The sequence below is a fragment of the Galeopterus variegatus genome, unplaced genomic scaffold (assembly GCF_000696425.1).
Source record: "Galeopterus variegatus unplaced genomic scaffold, G_variegatus-3.0.2 Scaffold3516, whole genome shotgun sequence".
Classification (NCBI taxonomy): Eukaryota; Metazoa; Chordata; class Mammalia; order Dermoptera; family Cynocephalidae; genus Galeopterus; species Galeopterus variegatus.
Window position 1 is genome coordinate 180,937 of NW_007729627.1, and position 7,824 is coordinate 188,760.

Genomic DNA, 7,824 nt, shown 5'->3' on the forward strand with positions numbered 1-7,824 from the left:
TGAAATCACGGTACTTAAAGATATGTATGTTATCTTGTCTATTGTCTTTTCCTCCTTCCATTTTTACCTTATAATTTTATGTATTAAGATCATTAAGGAATTGACATTCTGGTGATTGCTCCAGGGAGGAATTTCAGGCATTGTAATGAAACATGGTTTTGGAATTTGATTCAGAAAGAAGTGGAATGCAGTCAGCTTCTTTGTCCAGCTTCCCTCAACCTTCCATTTCTTTCCAGGTAGTTAATTGCTTTGACTATCAGAGGTCTTAGACACAGGCTGCACAGTTGACCATGTGACCTGTACCAGGTCCTTTTTGAAACTTTATCCCTATTCCTGTAAAACTGGGAGCTCAAGTGAAATCAAGCTGGGCTCCTTGAGCTCTCCCAGGGAATAGGAACTGGTGGAGGTTAATGGGCAGCAAATCTGCCCAAAGGGATGCTGGGCCCAGTTACAGCACACACAGCAGCACAGGAGGTGGCAAGGGCCAGGCTTCTCTGATGGAGATGATGCTCAAGTGAGATTAGGGAGGAGTTGGGTGCTGGGCAGGTGCTCTTGGGAGAGTGGACAGCATTTGCAGTCTGGTGGTGCAAACAAAGAGCTGGTGGAGAGGACACAGATGTTTGGTTGAAGTCTAGCGGGGGAACGGAGGGGGGAAGTTAGGGTAGGGCTGAGGTTACCATTGTCACGGGACCAGCTCCAGGTGGTGACCTCATCAGTAGGAATAGGGTGATTCTCCTGTACTTACTCATCTGTATGTGGAGAATCCAAAATAGGTCGAGTGAATACATTCAGACACATTAGGGCTATTAGTTCTGCATGTATAAAACTAGAAACAAAGTTCAAGTTCTATTTGACAAGTTGAAGTTTCTTAAGCTTGCTCTCAAAAACTCATCTAATAGTCTCATTTTGGTGTTTGTTTTAGCTGGTGAGTTACATGTAAGCGCATCGGCATTGCTTAGAGATGCCAGCCTCTTCTTTGGGTTTCCAAATGTGGCATGAGTATTTGAGGCAAACTACTGTAGGGGGAGATGTTATTAAGCATTCCATCTTGAGACCTGTTTCCTTTGTATCTCTTACGAATGTGTTAATCAGTAGGAATTGCTAGAAATTAGAACTACTGGCTCCTTTGACAAGTCCAGTCACGTAGGGCAGAGCAGTCATTCAGCAAGGAGCTCAGAAAAACTTTGCTGAATGAATGAATGGAGGATTGAAAGTTTGGCATATATGTGTCACTTTTACTCACAGATTTGCAGGTAAAACTTTTTGTTTAAAACAGTGCTACATTAATTATAATCTAACTTTTACATAAACTTTTTTAAAAATCATAGTACAAATGGAATGCAAAAAAATTTTAAAGAACAAACTGGAGCCTTCAAAGGAGCGTGTGGCTTGCTGATACTGCACTGAGGGAAAAGGTGAAGAGTGTTGGGGTGGGGGATCCTCCCCATTTTCCTCTTCCTTTAGGTCTGCTTTTAGAAACAGTTGAAGGTTTAAGGTTTCTCAAAGTTTTAAATCTGCTGCATTGAAATTATTAAAAGGAACATTTGTCTTTTAATTGTGTAAATTACTTGGTTCGTTCACTAAAAATACTGGTTTGAGCGCCTTTAAGTGCTAGGCACTGAGCTGGCTGCCAGGGGGTGTAACAGTGAACTGAACAGATATGTCCCCCATGGGGCTGACTTCCTGAGAGGGAGGACAGTAAGCATGTCACCTACCACACAGTGCTGTAATCATTAACTGTTGTGGCCCTTGCTATGTAGGAAAGGTAAGTGAGAAACTGTAACAGGGGACCTGCCCTAGCCTGGAAGGTGCATGGTGGCAAGGTTTCTAAGCAGAGACCTGAAGGGTGAGTGGGTGGATTCCAGGGTGAGAGAAGAATCTTTGCAAACAGCCAGAGCCAGCAGAGAGCTGGTGATGGGAGGGGTCTGAAAGAAGCCCAGTGTAGTCAGAAGGTAGAGGAGAGAGTTAGCCCATAGTGTGCCCTTCAGAAATGCTTCACCTAAAATATTTTTACTGAGACCATCACCAAAACTCGAGTTCTTGGTATCTGAGCACAACTAAGGTGAATAAGAAAGAGACTGTTCAGATTTCCCACTATGGTAGGCAGAGTGATGATGCCTGCAGAGTTGTTTATGTCCTAAACCCACCAGACCTGTGAATGTGTTAGGTAAAATGGCAAAGAGGAATTAAGGTTGCCGAAGGAATTACGATTGTCAATCAGCTAACCTTAAAATTAGAGAAATTAGCCTGGATTACTCAGGTGGGCCCAGTGCAATCACAGGGATCCTTACAGTGTGCAAGAGATTTGAAGATTGAAGGGACCACAAGTCGAGGAAAGAGGCAGCTTGAGAAGGTAGAAAGGGCAGAAAAACTGATTCTCCCCTAGAACCTTCAGAAAAGAACGCAGCCCTGCCAACACCTTGGTTTTAGCCCAGTGAGGTCCGTATTGGACTTCTGACCTAAGGAACTGTAAGATAATAAGCATGTGGTTTAAGCCACTAAGTTTGTGGTAATTTGTTACAGCAGCAATAGAAAACTCACGCACCTGCCCAACTCAAGGTCTCATTGCATAGGTGCCAGCAAGTCACTTAGTAGTAACAGCCTCTGGTACTTCTTTGCTGCTCACAGAGCAGTGGAGAATGTTTCTTGCAAAGCACACCCTCGAGGTAGCTGAGCCGTGATCATCCTTCATAAATACACGTGCAGGCCTGCCGTGTACCAGAGCCTGCTCTCAGAGCTTGGGATATGTCCACGGGGAAAAGCAGCAAGCATGCCCTCACCGAGTTCCAGTCTAGATGCCTCACAGCCCTGAGCCCTCAGAGGGCCAGCGAGGGGGATTTCATGTCCAGACACTGTACCTGACAGTGGGGCACCTACAGCAGTCGTGAATAGCAGTGCCTCTTCCCTGACGAAGAAGTTGGTTCCTATCTTAACTGTTTCTAGGACTAGAGGTTTATCCAACATTATACTTAAATCGTTTCCTTTTAGGTTATTTTCAAATGATTCTTCAGGACTGACAAAACAGGACAAACTAAAATACAACAATATTTGCTAAAGAATAGCTCGCTACTGCTGGATATAACTGAGTTCTCAGATGTATTTTTAGATCTCCAAATGATCAGTCACCAAAATAAGGAAAATAGTCATTTCATAACTTTTAAGACACATATGAGGGTACTTAAAGTTCATGGAAAGATTCATATTATCTTTTAGTTCTGTTTTTTCATGAACTTTTAAAAAGTGCCCTTGTGTAAATTGTGGCTAGAAAGCCTAAAGTGGGCTTAGTCTGATGGATTGGTCACCCCCAGTTCCAGGGAGAGAGAGAAGTGGGCCCCTTCTGCTCTGAGAGGAGTGTACACAGAGGCAGAGGCACGGGGTTTAGATAAAAGCATGAGTAAGATTTAATGCCTCCTCCGCTTCCCTTCACCAGGTGAGCGAGCAGGAGAGGATGATTCTCAGCTAATTGGGGGCGGGGAGTAAAGGGCAAAACTCTGCAGTCTAGGCAGGCTACCAGGTATGGTGATGGCAGCCGGGGGTGATGGAGGGGCGAGGACCTTCCCTATTAACACTGGTCCTTGGAGAGCATGCACTTCCCCTTCAGCCAGAAGGATGGTACTTCTGTCCAGGGACACCTGGAGAGGCAACCTGTGGGGAGAGAGGGGTCCTGTAAAGCCAGAGGAGCTTTGGTGGCCAGACAGGCTGCCCTCAGGTAGCCTGATCACGTGGAGATTGACCCCAGAGGGTGGTGGAGGGGCGAGGACCTTCCCTATTAACACTGGTCCTTGGAGAGCACGCACTTCCCCTTCAGCCAGAAGGATGGTACTTCTGTCCAGGGACACCTGGAGAGGCAACCTGTGGGGAGAGAGGAGTCCTGTAAAGCCAGTGGAGCTTTGGTGGCCAGACAGGCTGCCCTCAGGTAGCCTGATCACGTGGAGATTGACCCCAGGGCTTCCCAGGCCAAAACAACTCACTGGTATCTGTGAAACCACAGCCAACTGCAAGCACAGGGTGGAGATTTCGAGCTGCCGCATCTTCACGTTCAAACGCCAGCTTTCTGAGTGAGGCTGGGGTGACCTTATCATTTGTATTCTAAACTCTGGGACATTTTTGAGTGAAAGGGGATGGGGTGAATGTTAAGCTTTCAGGCATCAGGTGTAACCCAGGGCTGTCCTGGGGAAACCTGGAATGCATGGTCAGCCTAGCTAAGGACTGAAAGTGTTAACCATTTCATGGGAGAGTGATGACCAAGAATGGCTCAGTGCAATGTGGCCTTTGGGTGGAAGGGCCTAGGCCCCCAGAAACAGGGATTGTCCCACATGCCCTTCCTAACATTCCTGTCTACAGCATAGGGAGCCATCTGATATAGGGGTCTGGAAAAGGGGTTTTCTTTATATCCCTGAATATAAAGCAAGATTTATTTTTTATCTCCAAATTATTCCATCTTTATATTTGAGCCCTTACAAAATAGTTCTTATGAGAGTTGCCCTCTTGATTAGTTCATTTTGAATGACAAAATTCTCTTCGTAATAAACACATTAGCCTAGAAGGACCTAAATCAGTTTTCATTGTGGATGAAAATTTTAAATTTTAAGTTTAATTTTAAAATATTTGAAATAAAAATACATTTAAATTGATTGAAGGACTTAAGAAGAATTTAAGTTGATCTAAAGAAATTTAGCTCACATTTAGTCCTAATTCCTCAATATTTGACATAATTACAAGTCTTGGGTGTTATAAACTTTAAAATGTCGTGGAAATGTTCTGGAAAACTGTGTTAGACATTGCTTCCTGAAGTTATGTTAAAGAAGCACATGGAATTGGAATAAAAACTGTTTCATGAAATATGAATAAAGCTTTTTAAATGAATGTTTAGTATATTGATTTTTAATGTTGCCTATTTCATTTTTTTTTTTTCCTTTTTCTCTTTTTTCGTGACCGGCAACGGATCGCAACCCTCAGTGTCATGCCCGTACCGGACCGGGACCGGCAACGGGATCGCAACCCTCGGTGTTGCGCCCGCCCCTCGCTCAGCCAGTGAGCGGCCGGTCTGTATGTGGGATCCGAACCCTCGGCGGGAGCGCCGCCGCACTCCCAAGCGGCGCCCTGTAGCAGTGCACCACCGGGCCGGCCCGCCTATTTCATTTTTTTTTTTTCCTTTTTCTCTTTTTTCGTGACCGGCAACGGATCGCAACCCTCAGTGTCATGCCCGTACCGGACCGGGACCGGCAACGGGATCGCAACCCTCGGTGTTGCGCCCGCACCTCGCTCAGCCAGTGAGCGGCCGGTCTGTATGTGGGATCCGAACCCTCGGCGGGAGCGCCGCCGCACTCCCAAGCGGCGCACTGTAGCAGTGCGCCACCGGGCCAGCCCGCCTATTTCATTTTTAATGTCTGACTATTTCACCTACATTCATGAAAGTTTATACAAGTTGGCCAAAATCCTTTTTTGGAATCCCTCCTCCCCACCCCCCATTATATTCATTTATTTAGGCTTACATGGTATGTAAGAGGTTGTGGTAGTCATGATAAGACAGATGATACAGTAACAGTTGGGGAAAGGATATTCACCTTCAAACTGGGGGGAAACTAGGCTGGGATGAATACCAGTTTTTCAAGAAATGATTCGATTTTCCAAGGGCAGAGTAGGTTTAAGGGTTTGCTACCAGGCTCCTCAAGACTATATAATAGTTGAGATTACTAAAAGGCAGAAACCAGAAAGCAGATGGGATCTGGCTTATGACCCTAACAGGGGACCTTAGCACCGCAGTCTGGAGTCCATGTGGGGACTGGGGAGAAAGGGGAGGTGGTCTGCTCTGTGATGATCCCCCCCTCAGCCCACACATATAATCATCAGGTAAGGCAGGGACTGGGAATGCGAAGTAGGTGTGGAAGTGAAGAACTATACAGAGGACAAACGCCAGATGACACCATCACTCCCCACCTCTGTATGGAGCATAGGCTGCCGGCATTTAACACCTTGGCCAAAAAAAAAAAAAAGCCCATAGCACTTTGGGTGAGGGGTATAGGCAAGGCCAAGTCATGATACCAAAGAACAAAACAAAACCTCCCCCAAAACAGCCCGCTAGGCCTTCTAGCATGAATGCTGGCACCCCCAAAATTAAACAGTCCTCATTCTGGCATCCAAAGAGTGGTTTGCAGTCTGACAACTAGCGCTTTTACCCACTCAGCCTAAAGGGAATCCCTGGAGTCAGCAGGCCCCACACAGGACTCCCTTCCAAAATTCCTGCTCAGGGTGTGACTGAACCAGAAATGGACCTTTTCATACAACAGCAAAACAAAGGAGCAAGGATTATCAGGCACGTGATGAGTTAGCAGCATAGAAGGCAATGGCCGAAGCAAACTAGAAGAAACAGATAATTTAGAAACATAAGGAGAACTTTAGGAAAACTTGTAGGTGCAAAATGCTTAGAATTTTGAGGACATCTTGAATCCACAAAATAAGAATAGGATCTGTTATGTAAAAGGCTCAATCTGAACAAAGAAAGAGCTTTTGGTGATTAAATAGGACTGCTTAAATTGAAAATTGCAGTAGAATTACTAGAAAATAAAGTTGAAAAATCTCAACCACAGGAGGAGGAAAATGAGAGAAAACATAGATTAACCCAGGAGGCCCAACACCTGACTAATTAACAGACTCCAGGAAGAGTATAGAGAAAATGTAACAAGTGAAATGATCATTGCACGATAAGAGGAGTTTCCTGGAAGTTAATATCCTAAGAGTGAACGAGGCCACACGGAGCATGGTATGGGAGTAAAGGTTCACACACAAACTGACCGTCACGCTCTTCAGAATATTTGGGGTAAAGTGGAGAGCTTAAAAGTTGTCCTCAAAGGAATGAGAATCAAACTTACATTAGAATTTTTATTGGCAACACTGGATACTAGAATAAACTAAAGCAGTACCATAAAGATTCTGAAGAAAATGTTTTTCAGTCTAGAGTTTGTATATACCCAAACTATATCAATTAAGGGTGAGAGCAGAATAAAAGCACTTTTGTATATGCAGAAATTTAGTTTACCTATTATATACTGTGAGGACAAATAATTCAAGTAAGAGGAAAACACGGGATCACCCCAGGATAGCAGGGAAGGGGAGTCCTAGCACGACCTTCTACAGCAGGCCTAGAATAGCAACAGATCTATGTCATAGCGGGATGTCCAAGGCTCTAAACAGGGAGTCTGAGCAAAAATGAGGTCCAGATTTAATAAGAGGTGTGATTGGGAGCTTAGAGAAGATTGAGGTTCAAATAAAGGCAAATGACCTAAGAAAAAACAATGAGAAATGCCAAGAAAAAAGTCATGCTCCAAATGTGAAGTGCACCAGGCAATCAATATATAGAATATAAGAAGAAAAGTAATTCTGTTGAATCTTGATGTCAGGAACAGTTTCCTTTGAGGCCATGGACTTCTGATACAGGCCCCAGATAGAAAGGATAAATTAAATACAGTTCATTTCAGCAATTAATAATATTTACTTGGCTTTGTAAAAGAATAGATGACTGAATTGTGGTTACAAAACAAGACGTGAGTGGTAATAGCTCTGATACAATGTGAAAGCATAGCTGATACATGGTAGGACTTGAAGAAACCAAGAGGAAAGTTTGGGAGAGAGCGTCAAAGTGCTGATAGCTTTGTCTCACCAACTGGGAAATCAAGCTTTTTGTCGAAAGTTGATGAAGGGAAAATAGAGGTTTAAGAGTAGCAAATAGAAGAACTAAATATAGTTATTAAACACAGGATGGAGAGTGGCAAGCAGTTTAAGTTCTCTTTTTATATTGTGGGGCCAACAGTTATTGCCTAAAGA